The sequence below is a fragment of the Pseudophryne corroboree genome, chromosome 4 (assembly GCF_028390025.1).
Source record: "Pseudophryne corroboree isolate aPseCor3 chromosome 4, aPseCor3.hap2, whole genome shotgun sequence".
NCBI lineage: Eukaryota > Metazoa > Chordata > Amphibia > Anura > Myobatrachidae > Pseudophryne > Pseudophryne corroboree.
The window spans coordinates 273,131,353-273,148,894 of NC_086447.1; the positions used below are offsets into that span (position 1 = coordinate 273,131,353).

A 17,542-nucleotide genomic window follows, 5' to 3' on the forward strand; every position below is an offset into this window, starting at 1 on the left:
GTGTGTGTGTGTGTCTGTGTGGTGACTGTAGGGACATGCTGTTTATGCGTGGAGACTGGGGGAGTAACAGGGTGTGTGTGTGTGTGTGTGTGTGTGTGTGTGTGTGTGTGTGTGTGGTGACTGTAGGGACCATGCTGTGTGTGTGGTGACTGTAGAGACATGCTGTGTGTGTGTGGTGACTGTGGGGTAACAGGCTGTGTGTGTGTGTGTGTGTGTGTGTGTGTGTGTGTGTGTGTGTGTGTGTGTGTGTGTGTGTGTGTGTGTGACTATAGGGAACATGCTGTGTGTGTGTGGTAATCGGGGGTAACAGGTTGTGTGTATGTCAGTGGCGGATTTAAGGGGTGCGGAAAGGGCGATCGTTCCCCCTACACCAGCCCCGCAGATTTGAGAAGCTAGGGTCCACTTCCGTACGTTACTTCCGCCCGCCGCAACCGCAACGCATCTCGACCGTGACGGTGATTATCTGCAGCAGCACTGACAGTCTGAGTCTGACAAGTGTCAAATTCAGACCGTCAATGTAAGACCGTCTCCGCCCGCAGCCGCCGTTGAGAATCTGAGTGCAAGGTGCCGAGGCAGTGTGTCACTCACTGTCCGGTGTCCCTGTATATTACCTTGTCCCTGTGTCCTGTCCTCGAATCAGGGTGTAATCTTCCAGGGCCTTGGTGCCTTCTGCTGCTGCCATGTGCTGGTGTATGTTCCCCATATGTCCTGCTCTCTGCCAGCTGCTGCTGATGATGATAGGCCGGTGTCACCAGGTGCACCCGTCTCCCGCCGGTGTGCGACAGAAGCAGTCACTTACAATTCCGTCTTCCTGTAGCAGTGGCGGCTGCAGCTGAGCGGATTGTACAGCAGCTTATAGCCCAGCCGCGAGCCAGCACCGCACACCGTGGGGGAGGGGGCGCCCGTAGCGATCATCACAACCACAGCGGGCACATCATCTCTGGCCACCCACCACGCCTCATGGGAGCCCACGCAAGTCCTGTCACTAACAAAGTGTCGGGAAACTAACACGTATGGCCTGTGTGTGACAGCAGCCTGCATGCGGGACCGGACAAGGGGACAGTGGGCATGGTGGAACATATGAATCTCTCCTTCCCATCCCAAACTCTCTCTGAAGGGTCACACTGGCACTGCTGCTGGATTATTATATGCAATTACTGGCTGCTAGTCACAAACAGTGTCAGTGTGTCTGATCACCCACTACAGAGACTAGCCGGGGAGACCAGTCTGCTCAGCCTGATACCAGTACAGCTAGCGATCCTAGCTCAGGGTTGCCTGCAGCCTTGCAGCAGAGCCTAGCACCGGGACGCCTCCCCAGGACACTGCTGCTGAGTTATTGCTACACACAGCTAAGGCACCGCTGTTATGACAGGTGTTCCTCACCGAAGAATAGAATAGAATAATGACAGTTCCCTAATATATTATATACCAAGCGGAGGACTGGAAAGGGGAGGAGTAATAAATAGGAAGAGGAGGAGTCAGGATTAATTTTGAAATTGCCCGCCCTATAAGAAATGTCTAGATCTGCCCCTGGTGTATGTATAGTGATTGGAGACGACAGGTTCTGTGTGTGTATGTTTTGAATCTGGGGATCAGGCTGTGTGTGTGGTGTCTGTCGGACCAGGGAGGGGGGGTTTTGGCACACAGGCACGTCTCCACCCCATGTCGTTTCTGCCATATTTTTTTTTTTAAAACAGGGATCTGCGGCAGTGTGGTGCAATGAAGGGGCATGCAGCAGTGCTGTCAGCGCAGTACTAGCAGGAGGAGGCGGTCCAGCCAATCCAGCCCCTCCTATCACCTTTTCTTCCTCTCTCTACCGCTGTTGCCCAACATCATGATTCCAAGAAAACCAGAAGAGGGGACCTGCTGCTGTCGGTGCTGAAAGGAGGACCAGCTGCTACCGGCACTGATGAGAGAAGGCACCCGCCGCTGCCCAAGGTACACAGTGCCACTTGTACTTAGGGTGGGGAACACAGTGACACTAGTATCGGGGGTAGGAAGACAGAGCGAGGTACACAGTTCCACATGTACCCCCCCTCTCACTCTACCCCGCCTCTCTCTCTCTCTCTCACACTCTTTTTCACCTCTCTCCCCATTTCTCTCCCCTGGTCTCTCTCTCTCACCCCCACTCTGTCTCCCCTCTTTCTCTATCTCTTCCCCCCTCACCCCCCTCTCGCTCTTTCAACCCTCTCTCTCATCCTCTGTCTCACTTAACCTTATCTCTCATCCTCCCTGTCTCACCTCTCTCTCATTCTCTCTCTCCCCGCCTCTCTCTCAACTCTCTCACCCTCACTCTCTGACTCACCTCTCTCTTTTTTTCTCTCTCTCGAACCCTTTCTCCCCATATCTCTCCCTTTTTCTTTTGCACTCTCTTTTTCATTCTCTCTTTCCCTCTCTCATCTCCCTCACTCTGCTCCCCCACTCTATCAAACCTATGTCTCACTCCCCCCTCGCTTTCTTTTTTTCTCTCTCCTCCTCTCTCTATCTTTCTCCCCCTTGTGCCTCTCTCCTCTCATTGTGCTTTCTCTTCCTTGCTGTCTGTCTCCCTTCTCTCTCACTCTCTCTCTCTCTCTCTCTCTTTTTCCCTACCCTTTCTCTCTTTCTCCCCCTATCTCTCTCCTTTCACTTTCACTCTCACCCCACTCTGTCTCACCTCTATCTTTTTCTCTTTTTTTCTCCCTCCCTCTCTCTCACCCCCCTGCCCGCCCCCTCTCTGTCAACCTTCTCACTCCTTCTCTTTCTTTCTTTCTTTCTTTCTTTCTTTCTTTCTTTCTTTCTTTCTTTCTTTCTTTCTTTCTTTCTTTCTCTCCCCTCTCTTTCCTGTTCTCTCTCTTCCTCCTGATCCCTCTCTCTCACACCCCTGCCTTTGTCTCACTTCTTTCCCTCTCTCTTTCTTTCTCTATCTCCCCTGCCTGCTCTCCCCCAGCTCCCTCTCTCTCATCGCCTCTTTTACCCTCTTTCTTTCTCCCTTTCTCTCTCTTTCTTGCTTACTCTTTCTCTCTCTCTCTCTCTCTCTCTCATGCTCTCTCTCTCTCCCGCCCCTCTCCCTCTTTCAACTATTTCTCTCATGCCTGTCTCACCTCTCTCTCTCTTTCTCTCTCTCCATCCTTCCACTCTGTCTCACCTCTCTCTTTCATTCTCTCTCTTTCCCCCTCTCCTCTCTCTCTTTCATCCTGCTTCTCTCTCACTCCCCCTCTTTTTCTCTCTCCTCCCTTCTCTCTCTCTCTCTTTCTCTCCCTCTCTCCTCTCTCTCACCTTGCTTTATCTACTCTGCTGTCTTTCTCTCTCTTTCTACCCACTCTCTCTTTCTCTCCCTGCTCTCTTTCTATCCCTCTCTCCCACTTTCAGAGAGTTAATGGGTGTTGCTGGCTGCTGCTTTGATCTGTACTGCTTTGTGAAGGGCGCTGGGTCAGATGCAGAACTAGCGTCAATGCTGGGGAACACAGGCCAAAATCTTGCCTAGGGCATCAAACTGCTTAGGGCCACCTCTGACTGGGGGAAGCAACCGGCCAAGGGCGTGCAGGCACCACAGAAGACAACCTCCACTGGCTTCAAGACCCATCAGGACCCGCGGAAGAACCCCTACAGTGAGGACTCGACCTGAAGAACCCCTTACAGAGGACACCTGTAGAGAGGGCGACAGGAGCACTGCAGTGGGAGTCAGAACCGGAGGAGTCGAGCTAGCTGCCAGACAGGATCGGCAAGGACCCTCGGCATGGCAGGAACAGCACCGTGCAGTGTTTTACATCCTGGGCCTGCTCAGGAGTTCAAAGGTAGCAGAAGAGCTGCAACGCAGAGTGGTGAGAAACATAGGTTTTTTTTTGTTTTCTGATGCCCTTCTGCTGCATACGCTGCTCTGTAAGGCTAAGCCAACCCTGGGGATTTATTTTTTTGGGGGGTGGGGGGGCACCAATGCTGTTTCTTGCACACAGCGCTGAAATGTCTAGTTACGGCACTGGCCTGGACTGATGCAGCACAATCCACTGACTACACTGGACTGGACTGAGCAGCACAACACTTGCTACCCCACTTTCCCGCCCCAACACACAGACACTGAACACACTAAGGACACGTCCTCTCACTTTCCGAGACTGGAGTGAAAATGGCCGCGACGCGCAACTCCTTATATGGAATTCAAATCCTGCGAGAATCCGACAGCGGGATGATGACGTTTTGCCGAGTTCCGGTTTCCGAGTCAAGAGGGAAAATTCTAGCTTGGCTCGGATCCGGACTCGGAAAGGGAAAGTTTGGGGGGATTCGGTTCTCTGAGAACCGAATCCGCTCATCTCTATTATGCATGCATACTAATTTGTGGCCAGAAAAGGGGTGCCAAGAGGTGGGTGGGTAGTGGGTGCTGGTCACCCTAGTGTTTTTTTTCATTTGTTCACGGAGGGAGAGTGGTCATACCTCCCTGATTTGGCCACACCCCCAGTACTTGAATCCTGTACAGCTCTCAGCATTGGTCTCCCAGTTGTAGTGCCTCTCCCATAGGTTTTTGGCAAGCTAATGAATTCTCATGCATAACCGTGCAGCCCACAAGTGGATGCTATAAATGTGGGTGCCGTTTAAGTGCACAGAACGGAAACAAGTCCATCTCAAGTTATTGCAATAGGAGGGAGCTCTCAGCTAATAGTCAATACTTGCATGGAAACAAATGTCTATATAAACTGTGAAAAAAAGAATCCTCTTTATTCTTTGCTATAGCAGTAGAGCTTCTCCTTTGAAAATGCTGATTAAATATATAGGTATAAACAGAGAGTGAATGTGAAGGAGGCTCTTGTTTGCTTTTTCTTATATTTTTTTAGGATCGAGCCAGACGCCATGGAACAGAGATTTGTTGTACTAAGAAAACCATATTCCTTCAAGCAAGTGTGTTCAAGTTTACGTTCCACTGAAAAGCGTCAACATTTTCATGTGTACGGTAGTTTTGTGTACTGTAGGTTGTCTGAATACATGGATTCATAAACACAACACATCTAGTACAGGTCGAGTATCCCTTATCCAAAATGCTTGGGACCAGAGGTATTTTGGATATCGGATTTTTCCGTATTTTGGAATAATTAGATACCATAATGAGATATCATGGTGATGGGACCTAAATCTAAGCACAGAATGCATTTATGTTACATATACACCTTATACACACACAGCCTGAAAGTAATTTTAGCCAATATTTTTTATAACTTTGTGCATTAAACAAAGTGTGTCTACATTCACACAATTCATTTATGTTTCATATACACCTTATAGACACAGCCTGAAGGTCATTTAATACAATATTATTAATAACTTTGTGTATTAAACAAAGTTTGTGTACACTGAGCCATCAGAAAACAAAGGTTTCACTATCTCACTCTCACTCAAAAAAGTCCGTATTTCGGAATATTCCGTATTTCGGAATATTTGGATATGGGATACTCAACCTGTAGTGCACAATAATCTTTAAAATATGTAACATCACAAACTTTCTTATTCTCATCCCATATGATTTCTGTGAGGTAATTACCTGGATATTTCGCACATGTGCAGTGGAAAATAATCACTAACTGCACAAACATCTGCATTGTGTGTGGTTAGTGTGCATCTCGGAATTAGGCCCACTGTCTGTTTAAAACCTTATTGTCACAACATAAGGAGATAAATATTCTTTATTTTCAGGCATTGGCTGCAATTATTACTAAATATGCCCCTTAATCATCTATAAAATACTAATATAAATGACCCCCTTTCCTTTGTAGAATTTGACGGCAGATAAGAACCACTTGGCCCATCTAGTCTGCCCATAAATCATTATCCCCAGGGACATTTTCCTATCCTGTATCTCCAAATAGAAGAACATAGATACTGTATATTTCTCTTTATACAGATAGTAATATTAAAGAGTATATTATACAGCAGCCGTGGCCAACCTGTGGCTCTTGAGCCGCATGCGGCTCTTTCTTTATTCAAATGTGGCTCCTGACACTCAGTGACCTGACCACAACAGATCATGGAAACTGGTGCACTCCAACCAGACACACAGCAGCACTACAGCGACTGAAAACTGGGGAGCCAGAAACTGGGCTGTAGTGACATATGAGGGTGGGCTGGAGTGACACAAGGGGGAGCTGGCTGGAGTGACAAAGGATAATCCTGGCAGGAGAGACACAATGGGGAGCTGACTGGAGTGACACAGGAGGGTGCTGACTGGAGTGACACATTGACACATGGGGTAGCTGGCTGGAGTGACACATGGAGGAGCTGAAGTGTATTATGTAAATATGGCTTTTTCAGTATATTTTATGTGGATCTGGATTTTTAAATTATTTTATGTGGAAGTGTCTTTTTCAATGTATTTATGTTGATTCTGGCTTTAAAATGTATTTTATGTTGATCTGGCATTTTCATTGTGTTTTATACCATGGGGCGTGGCCTAGCAGGCACAAGGTCACACCCCATTTTTGCACACGCGCCTTCGGCTTGATGTCGGCTCTTTGACGTACCTAACAAGAATTTTTGGCTCTTTGTCTCTGACTGGTTGGCCACCCCTGTTATACAGTATATCATACAGAGAGAATACTGGATGAGTATCACATTGTCCTGCTATAATAGACCAACATATTGAAATTACTGATAGGAAACAGCAATATATAGATATTTTGTGTACAGGATATACTGATAACATATATGAATAATTGGTGTGAAGAGATAAATTTACTAACTGTCGGTTTTTGGTTCGGACATCAACGATGCTTAGCTATCAGAAAATCAGCTATTTATCACCTGGTGTTTTTCAGCATCATTTGAAACCCAATTTTGATATCACTCGGTTTTTGTATTAGTAAATGCCGTCGGTTTTGCTATTTCAGCTAAGACCAACACCATATACTGTAGAAGTTAAAAAAAATTACAGCAGAGAGGCTTCATTAGGATAAATTGGGTTAAAAAGCAATGAAAGTGTTGAAATAAAAAAAAGTGTGCCCCCTCCAAAAAAAAAACCAAACAAACCCCCCAAAAAAGAAAAATTGTAATTATGTATTCTTGTATGGGCTCTTTTTTGTTCCGTGCAGGTATCAACAGGTCTTGGAAAATTAAAATGCATCCGCCGAACCCCAAGGAGGTAAGTTCATCCTAGTCACCTATAGGCAAGTTGGAGTTCAATGCCCCCCCTTAAAAAACAAACAAATATTGTGTGTGTGGGAAACGGTCAGACACAAGATTCAGCCATCTGCAGCATGCAGAATCAGCATTCACCGATGGGTCCCATCTCACAGTCCAGCAGCAGCGATGGGTGCACCATTGTTTGCTGCAGCACAGGCTGAGTGCTACCAGGCAGGAGCCATCTTGTCCCCTATTGCAGATGTTTGCAGGGCTCCTGGGATAGAGCCAATTAACTATGCCATGTTTGTTTTCATCACATGTTACTTTTCAGCCTATCAGCTGCACTCTGGTTTCTGCCTAATTATCCAGCAGCTCCACTCTAGACTCTGCTTAGTCAGCCAGCCAATCCCTGTTTCCCAGCTGGTATAAATATCCTGTTCCTGGGCTGCAAAGTGGTCAGTGCTTCAGTTGTCATCCTAGTGAAACCAGTCTCTTCCTATTGTGGTCGTTCCTGCCTGCAAACTCCACTAGAGACTCACACCAGATCTGCTCTCCATGGTGCAGCCTGACTCTGAAGTGTCTCATCATTGCATCCTGTGACCGGCAGTTACCCGACACTGGCTTCCAGCTTCCAGTGGTGCTCTGCCCTGCCAGTCACCATTGGTATTCCACCATCGATCTCCAGTCACCATCAGTGTTCCTCCATCGATCTCCAGTCACCATTGGTGTTCCACCATCGATCTCTAGCTACATCGGTGTTCCGCCATCGATCTCCCATTGCACCCTGCGTCTAGCAGATTACTATAACACCGGCTTCCAGCATTCCAGCTTCCAGCGGTTCCCTGCTCCTGTATTCCGGGAATCTCCGCTCACAAGCATCTCCTGTATATGCTCTCAAGCATCTCCTGTATATGCTCTCAAGCATCTCCTGTATATGCTCTCAAGCATCTCCTGTATCTATGCTCTCAAGCATCTTCTGTATCTGTGCTCTCAAGCATCTCCTGTTTATGCTTGTAAGCATCACCTACATAACGCCTCGCTCTCAAGCTACAGTTTGCATTCCAGCATTATTAACACAGCTCTTCAGTGCATTGGTGTGGTAAAGGACGCACCATCTCCAGGTCCTTTAAGACTGTTCTATTGTACCACACCTAGAGACTTCCTATGTGCATCTCTGAGAGCTGTGACTTGTCATCCTGTTACCATACTGCTAACTGTCGCTATTATTTGTGAGCGGAGTTCATTTAATAAACCTGTTGAACATATCCTCTGTTGTCGTGGTCACGTCTTTGGGCTTTAGGTACTGCAGGTTCACGCATGTCCTGGCCTCTCACATTTAAGTATACCTCAGCCCCTACAACTGAGGCTTCAAGTAGTGAGCACCAGCCCTCAGTTGTGACAAATGTGTTTTTTGTGAGGGCTCCCGAGAAGTCGAGCAAAGATCTGGAATGGGTTCTGATGGAGAGGATGAATTCATAGGACCCCAGGATCAGTCCATCACTTTGGTCAAAGCAAGTATAAGTAAGAGATCTGGTAGTCACGGAGCTCAGAGGCAATGTGAAGGGATATTGTCTGATGAAAACTGCATATGTAAGTACTGCGATAACATAGTCGAAGATGGGTGCATCCAGAGATGTCAGTCAAACAATAATATCAACATTGGCGGACATCCTTTGAGTGACTATCACTCATTAGCGGGTACGGTCTTAAACCAAACACAATGCTGGGTGTGCTCACAAGTACCTCAAGGACAGAGTAAATTGGGATTAGTGCCATACCCATTAACAGTAAATGAGGTACTCGAATTACATGGGGGGAGACTGGTGGACAGAAAATTCAATATATCTAGGCCCCCTAGCTTGAAGCTCCACCAGTATCACGTAGATAGGTCACTACTGTGTTTCAATATATCCAATTTCCGGAAACCAGGAAATTGGGAAGTAACATGGAACAAGCAGACAATTACTTTTTCAAACAGAGCTGATAAAGAACCTATCAACTCTGAGCTTGTACGCTGGATAACCACAAGTGGGAGGTACTTCCGATACAGGTATACACTTGGGATCAAAACCATGTGGGCTGTAAAAGTGTCACAGGGATATTGTGCACACATCATCCAGCCAGATACTTGTATCAAACAAATGGAAGAGCTAGGGACCGGTTTCTTCATAAGAATTATTTGTGATATGATCTTGACGCATTTTGTCCCCTATGTTCTTCCAGATTACGCCTATTTCATATGTGGAAGGAAAGCGTACAACTGGCTTACTCCGAGCTCTGAAGGGTTGTGTTACATAGGCAGAGTACTACCAGAGGTCATGACCATCGCACATGACAAAATGAAAGATATTCACACAGCGCTCCGCCTCCTAATACTCACACCCACTACGAACACATTTTCAAGAGACACCTCATAGGCAGTAGAGATGTGCACCGGAAATTTTTCGGGTTTTGTGTTTTGGTTTTGGGTTCGGTTCCGTGGCCGTGTTTTGGGTTCGAACGCGTTTTGGCAAAACCTCACCGAATTTTTTTTGTCGGATTCGGGTGTGTTTTGGATTCGGGTGTTTTTTTCCAAAAAACCCTAAAAAACAGCTTAAATCATAGAATTTGGGGGTCATTTTGATCCCAAAGTATTATTAACCTCAATAACCATAATTTCCACTCATTTTCAGTCTATTCTGAACACCTCACACCTCACAATATTATTTTTAGTCCTAAAATTTGCACCGAGGTCGCTGGATGACTAAGCTCAGCGACCCAAGTGGCCGACACAAACACCTGGCCCATCTAGGAGTGGCACTGCAGTGTCACGCAGGATGGCCCTTCCAAAAAACACTCCCCAAACAGCACATGACGCAAAGAAAAAAAGAGGCGCAATGAGGTAGCTGTGTGACTAAGCTCAGCGACCCAAGTGGCCGACACAAACACCTGGCCCATCTAGGAGTTGCACTGCAGTGTCACGCAGGATGGCCCTTCCAAAAAACATTCCCCAAACAGCACATGACGCAAAGAAAAAAAGAGGCGCAATGAGGTAGCTGTGTGAGTAAGCTAAGCGACCCTAGTGGCCGACACAAACACCTGGCCCATCTAGGAGTGGCACTGCAGTGTCAGGCCGGATGGCCCTTCCAAAAAATACTCCCCAAACAGCACATGACGCAAAGAAGAAAAAAAAGAGGCGCAATGAGGTAGCTGTGTGACTAAGATAAGTGACCCTAGTGGCCGACACAAACACCTGGCCCATCTAGGAGTGGCACTGCAGTTTCACGCAGGATGGCCCTTCCAAAAAACACTCCCCAAACAGCACATGATGCAAAGAAGAAAAAAAAGAGGCGCAATGAGGTAGCTGTGTGACTAAGATAAGCGACCCTAGTGGCCAACACAAACACCTGGCCCATCTAGGAGTGGCACTGCAGTGTCACGCAGGATGGCCCTTCCAAAAAACACTCCCCAAACAGCACATGACGCAAAGAGAAATGAAAGAAAAAAGAGGTGCAAGATGGAATTGTCCTTGGGCCCTCCCACCCACCCTTATGTTGTATAAACAGGACATGCACACTTTAACCAACCCATCATTTCAGTGACAGGGTCTGCCACACGACTGTGACTGAAATGACGGGTTGGTTTGGACCCCCACCAAAAAAGAAGCAATTAATCTCTCCTTGCACAAACTGGCTCTACAGAGGCAAGATGTCCACCTCATCATCATCCTCCGATTCATCACCGTGTACATCCCCCTCCTCACAGATTATCAATTCGTCCCCACTGGAATCCACCATCACAGCTCCCTGTGTACTTTGTGGAGGCAATTGCTGCTGGTGAATGTCTCCATGGAGGAATTGATTATAATTCATTTTAATGAACATCATCTTCTCCACATTTTCTGGAAGTAACCTCGTACGCCGATTGCTGACAAGGTGAGCGGCGGCACTAAACACTCTTTCGGAGTACACACTTGTGGGAGGGCAACTTAGGTAGAATAAAGCCAGTTTGTGCAAGGGCCTCCAAATTGCCTCTTTTTCCTGCCAGTATACGTACGGACTGTCTGACGTGCCTACTTGGATGCGGTCACTCATATAATCCTCCACCATTCTTTCAATGGTGAGAGAATCATATGCAGTGACAGTAGACGAAATGTCCGTAATCGTTGTCAGGTCCTTCAGTCCGGACCAGATGTCAGCATCAGCAGTCGCTCCAGACTGCCCTGCATCACCGCCAGCGGGTGGGCTCGGAATTCTGAGCCTTTTCCTCGCACCCCCAGTTGCGGGAGAATGTGAAGGAGGAGATGTTGACAGGTCGCGTTCCGCTTGACTTGACAATTTTCTCACCAGCAGTTCTTTGAACCCCTGCAGACTTGTGTCTGCCGGAAAGAGAGATACAACGTAGGTTTTAAATCTAGGATCGAGCACGGTGGCCAAAATGTTGTGCTCTGATTTCAACAGATTGACCACCCGTGAATCCTTGTTAAGCGAATTAAGGGCTCCATCCACAAGTCCCACATGCCTAGCGGAATCGCTCAGTGTTAGCTCCTCCTTCAATGTCTCCAGCTTCTTCTGCAAAAGCCTGATGAGGGGAATGACCTGACTCAGGCTGGCAGTGTCTGAACTGACTTCACGTGTGGCAAGTTCAAAAGGTTGCAGAACCTTGCACAACGTTGAAATCATTCTCCACTGCGCTTGAGACAGGTGCATTCCACCTCCTATATCGTGGTCAGTTGTATAGGCTTGAATGGCCTTTTGCTGCTCCTCCAACCTCTGAAGCATATAGAGGGTTGAATTCCACCTCGTTACCACTTCTTGCTTCAGATGATGGCAGGGCAGGTTCAGGCGTTTTTGGTGTTGCTCCAGTCTTCTGTACGTGGTGCCTGTACGCCGAAAGTGTCCCACAATTCTTCTGGCCACCGACAGCATCTCTTGCACGCCCCTCTCGTTTTTTAAATAATTCTGCACCACCAAATTCAAGTTATGTGCAAAACATGGGACGTGCTGGAATTTGCCCATATTTAATGCACACACAATATTGCTGGCGTTGTCCGATGCCACAAATCCACAGGAGAGTCCAATTGGGGTAAGCCATTCTGCGATGATCTTCCTCAGTTGCCGTAAGAGGTTTTCAGCTGTGTGCGTATTCTGGAAAGCGGTGATACAAAGCGTAGCCTGCCTAGGAAAGAGTTGGCGTTTGCGAGATGCTGCTACTGGTGCCGCCGCTGCTGTTCTTGCGGCGGGAGTCAATACATCTACCCAGTGGGCTGTCACAGTCATATAGTCCTGAGTCTGCCCTGCTCCACTTGTCCACATGTCCGTGGTTAAGTGGACATTGGGTACAACTGCATTTTTTAGGACACTGGTGACTCTTTTTCTGAGGTCTGTGTACATTTTCGGTATCGCCTGCCTAGAGAAATGGAACCTAGATGGTATTTGGTACCGGGGACACAGTACCTCAAACAAGTCTATAGTTGGCTCTGCAGTAATGATGGATACCGGAACCACGTTTCTCACCGCCCAGGATGCCAAGGCCTCAGTTATCCGCTTTGCAGCAGGATGACTGCTGTGATATTTCATCTTCCTCGCAAAGGACTGTTGGACAATCAATTGCTTAGTGGAAGTAGTAAAAGTGGTCTTACGACTTCCCCTCTGGGATGACCATCGACTCCCAGCAGCAACAACAGCAGCGCCAGCAGCAGTAGGCGTTACACTCAAGGATGCATCGGAGGAATCCCAGGCAGAAGAGGACTCGTCAGAATTGCCAGTGACATGGCCTGCAGGACTATTGGCATTCCTGGGGAAGGAGGAAATTGACACTGAGGGAGTTGGTGGGGTGGTTTGCGTGAGCTTGGTTACAAGAGGAAGGGATTTACTGGTCAGTGGACTGCTTCCGCTGTCGCCCAAAGTTTTTGAACTTGTCACTGACTTATGATGAATGCGCTGCAGGTGACGTATAAGGGAGAATGTTCCGAGGTGGTTAACGTCCTTACCCCTACTTATTACAGCTTGACAAAGGCAACACACGGCTTGACACCTGTTGTCCGCATTTCTGTTGAAATACTTCCACACCGAAGAGCTGATTTTTTTGGTATTTTCACCAGGCATGTCAATGGCCATATTCCTCCAACGGACAACAGGTGTCTCCCTGGGTGCCTGACTTAAACAAACCACCTCACCATCAGAATCCTCCTTGTCAATTTCCTCCCCAGCGCCAGCAACACCCATATCCTCCTCATCCTGGTGTACTTCAACACTGACATCTTCAATCTGACTATCAGGAACTGGACTGCGGGTGCTCCTTCCAGCACTTGCAGGGGGCGTGCAAATGGTGGAAGGCGCATGCTCTTCACGTCCAGTGTTGGGAAGGTCAGGCATCGCAACCGACACAATTGGACTCTCCTTGTGGATTTGTGATTTCGAAGAACGCACAGGTCTTTGCTGTGCTTTTGCCAGCTTAAGTATTTTCATTTTTCTAGCGAGAGGCTGAGTGCTTCCATCCTCATGTGAAGCTGAACCACTAGCCATGAACATAGGCCAGGGCCTCAGCCGTTCCTTGCCACTCCGTGTGGTAAATGGCATATTGGCAAGTTTACGCTTCTCCTCCGACTATTTTATTTTAGATTTTTGAGTCCTTTTTTTACTGATATTTTGTGTTTTGGATTTTACATGCTCTGTACTATGACATTGGGCATCGGCCTTGGCAGACGACGTTGATGGAATTTCATCGTCTCGGCCATGACTAGTGGCAGCAGCTTCAGCACGAGGTGGAAGTGGATCTTGATCTTTCCCTATTTTTGGAACCTCAACATTTTTGTTCTCCATATTTTAATAGGCACAACTAAAAGGCACCTCAGGTAAACAATGGAGATGGATGGATACTAGTATACTTATGGATGACGAGTGACTGACGACACAGAGGTAGCTACAGCCGTGGACTACCGTACTGCGTCTGCTAGTATAGAGATGATAATGATATAAAAAATATATATATATCACTACTGCAGGTATATATATTATAATGACGGACCTGCTGGACACTGTCAGCAGACTCCTAAACTACTAGTATGAAGAAGATAGAAAAAAAAAACCCCACCACAGGTAGGTATACAATTATGGACGAGCACTGACGACACAGAGGTAGCTACAGCCGTGGACTACCGTACTGCGTCTGCTAGTATAGAGATGATAATGATATAAAAAATATATATATATCACTACTGCAGGTATATATAATATAATGACGGACCTGCTGGACACTGTCAGCAGACTCCTAAACTACTAGTATGAAGAAGATAGAAAAAAAAAAACCACCACAGGTAGGTATACAATTATGGACGAGCACTGACGACACAGAGGTAGCTACAGCCGTGGACTACCGTACTGCGTCTGCTAGTATAGAGATGATAATGATATAAAAAATATATATATATCACTACTGCAGGTATATATAATATAATGATGGACCTGCTGGACACTGTCAGCAGACTCCTAAACTACTAGTATGAAGAAGATAGAAAAAAAAAACCACCACAGGTAGGTATACAATTATGGACGAGCACTGACGACACAGAGGTAGCTACAGCCGTGGACTACCGTACTGCGTCTGCTAATATAGAGATGATAGAGAGATGATAGAGATGAACAAAAAAAATATAACACTACTGCAGGTAAATATTTATATAATATAATGAATGATGGACCTGCTGGACACTGTCAGCAGAATGCGTTTATAGAATTAAAAAAAAACACCACAGGAGTGTTTAACTTTTTCAGGCAGACAATATACTGGTGGTCACTGGTCAGTCACACTGGCAGCAAAAGTGTGCACTGTACTCCTGCTATAACTGCACCCCAGTCTCCCCCACAATTCAGCTGTGTGAGCAGTGAGCACTCAGCACAGTCAGATATACATATAGATGATATTATCATGCAGCACACTGAGGCTGAGCACAGATATGGTATGTGACTGTGTATCGTTTTTTTTCAGGCAGTGAACGGATTATATTAAATAATAAATAAAACTGGTGGTGGTCAGTCACTAGTAACTATCAGCAAAACTCTGCACTCTGAGTACTCCTAATGCTCCCCAAAATTACTAAGTAATCAACTCAAGTGTCTCTATCTATTCTAACGGAGAGGACGCCAGCCACGTCCTCTCCCTATCAATCTCAATGCACGTGTGAAAATGGCGGCGACGCGCGGCTCCTTATATAGAATCCGAGTCTCGCGATAGAATACGAGCCTCGCGAGAATCCGACAGCGGGATGATGACGTTCGGGCGCGCTCGGGTTAGCCGAGCAAGGCGGGAAGATCCGAGTCTGCCTCGGACCCGTGTAAAAAGGCTGAAGTTCGGGGGGGTTCGGATTCCGAGGAACCGAACCCGCTCATCTCTAAATTAGGCAAGGGAGAGCTCGCAGCCTCTAATTTGATCCATGAATCTACCTGGATTCAGATTCTTCTTGCATTAGATATCACCCATACTGCCAGAGGAATTATAAATTATAGGTACATCCATGTGCTAGCGAACTTGATAGATAATATCACTGAGATGTATTATGACACTTTCAGGTATACGGGTAGGGAACTACAGGCCTACAAGAAGGAGCTGGTCCAGCACAGGATGGTATTAAATTATGTCATGGCCGTGACAGGTGGGTATTGTGAAACTTTGGTGACTCAATATGGTGTGAAGTGCTGCACGTATATTACGAACAGTACCGAGGACCCAACGGAGATCATCGATCAAAAGATGGACAAGATCTTGCAGTTGAAGTGGGAGTTCAGAAGGAAACACAATCTCATTTTAGCGGCTGTGGGTAATGAATTGACCGGATGGGCCTCATGGTTGAACCCACTCAAATGGTTCTCTGGGTTAGGAGAGTGGGCACAAAATGTGATTGCAAACATGGGAAAGTTTCTCCTCTGTATCCTGGGTGTCATCATAATTATCGGTCTGATATTTAGATGTGTTCGGATTTTGATGCAGCGAAAAAGACAATACAAATTTGATGAGTCTAAGGAGTGGGTGCATTGTAAATGCGGCAGATTTCATATATGACCCAACCATAGAAACAGTGCTGTGATAAGGAGTGTAAATTAATTTCATGGCCTGTTTCTTTCACCATCTTTTTGTTTTCCCCTCTACCCAGAGATCTACAAACCGGAAATGACATCAGTGTACCCTGATTTATGTGTATGTACATTTACATGTCTTACTCTCATCTCTGCAATCTTCAGTTAAAAATACACATAGCCGATAAACGTTATCCACACATAACAGCATACACATACATCTCCCCGAATGTATCATCAGATAATGTGCTCCCCATTTGTTAATAAGCTGAACAAGATGAGGGCGGGAAGCCCTTGTCAAGAAAGAGCTCGGTAATGTTTGTTTGACCATGTACAGACCCTTAATATGGGATGAGAAGGATTAAATGTATACTTTGCAGTACCTTGAAGCTTCCATAGAACTTACACGGCACGATGATACATCCCACTCAAACATTTACTCATACATACATGCTTTTTCCTATCCCACTAGGCCATACATTTCCCACCTACAACTCTTCCTCCTGTTCTAAGGTACATACTCGAGTGTTGTACATATTGTATGTGAAATGTTTTCTGTTATTAGTAATTTATGGCAGTTATTGTTTACTGCCAAAGAGTGGACTGTCGAAGTCGAAAATATTACACCTACACTCAATGCGTGCAAACACCACACAGAGTGGCCTCTGTACGGGTGCATACTCACCGTACGTGTGCTCATCCGCACGCTGCGTACATTGGCTCACAAAGCCCTGCGTATAGGAGCGCGTGGTATGAGTAAATACGGTAACATATGCATTCGCATAGAAAAGCCACAAAGCCATATTCAATATTTTATCTATATAGTGCATAATTTACACATAGTCTATACACACTTTCACCAGCAAGTTACTGTGTGCATTACGGTAAAAGATGCATGTGTTAATAAATAATAATTTTGTCGCAAAATAGTAAATCTATCTTACACACTTTAAAGGTGATGCTTCCAGGAATACAATACAAAACAGTGTTTTTCTTAAACATATCAGACTGTCTTGTTTAAGCAGACAATGTGATCATGGAAGATGGACCTTGGACTGAGGGAATGTGTAAATACCTGTTAGGCGCGGCGGCTCTCGCCAGCGCCTGACCGTTGCTAAGCAACGGTCCCGGCACATCACGTCCGCCACACCTCCCCTTGTTCCCCGCACGGTGCCTGGCAATGCAAGGACGCTGTGCGTGCTGAGCCGCTGGGTCCATAGCAACGGGGACGCCACAGGCGGACCGCATTCCCCATTGCCATGTAAATAAATTATCAGCACCTGTCAGCATGTGGTCGTGCAGCAGGGCAGCTGCACAACGTTTTCTCATTAGGTTCTCTGCAGCCATTGGTACAGAGACCTGTTATATTGTTCCTGCTCTGGAGAATTCCCTGTCCAGTGTTCTGTGGT

General features: G+C 46.6%; 1 long non-coding RNA gene across 1 annotated transcript; it reads left to right on the plus strand.

Moving 5' to 3' along the window:
- Positions 1-276: 276 nt before the first annotated feature.
- LOC134909353 (uncharacterized) lies at positions 277-8,403 on the plus strand. Its single transcript, XR_010175895.1, has 3 exons — positions 277-1,938; positions 4,806-4,916; positions 7,050-8,403. It is a non-coding gene; the product is annotated as an uncharacterized LOC134909353 (long non-coding RNA).
- Positions 8,404-17,542: the final 9,139 nt, after the last annotated feature.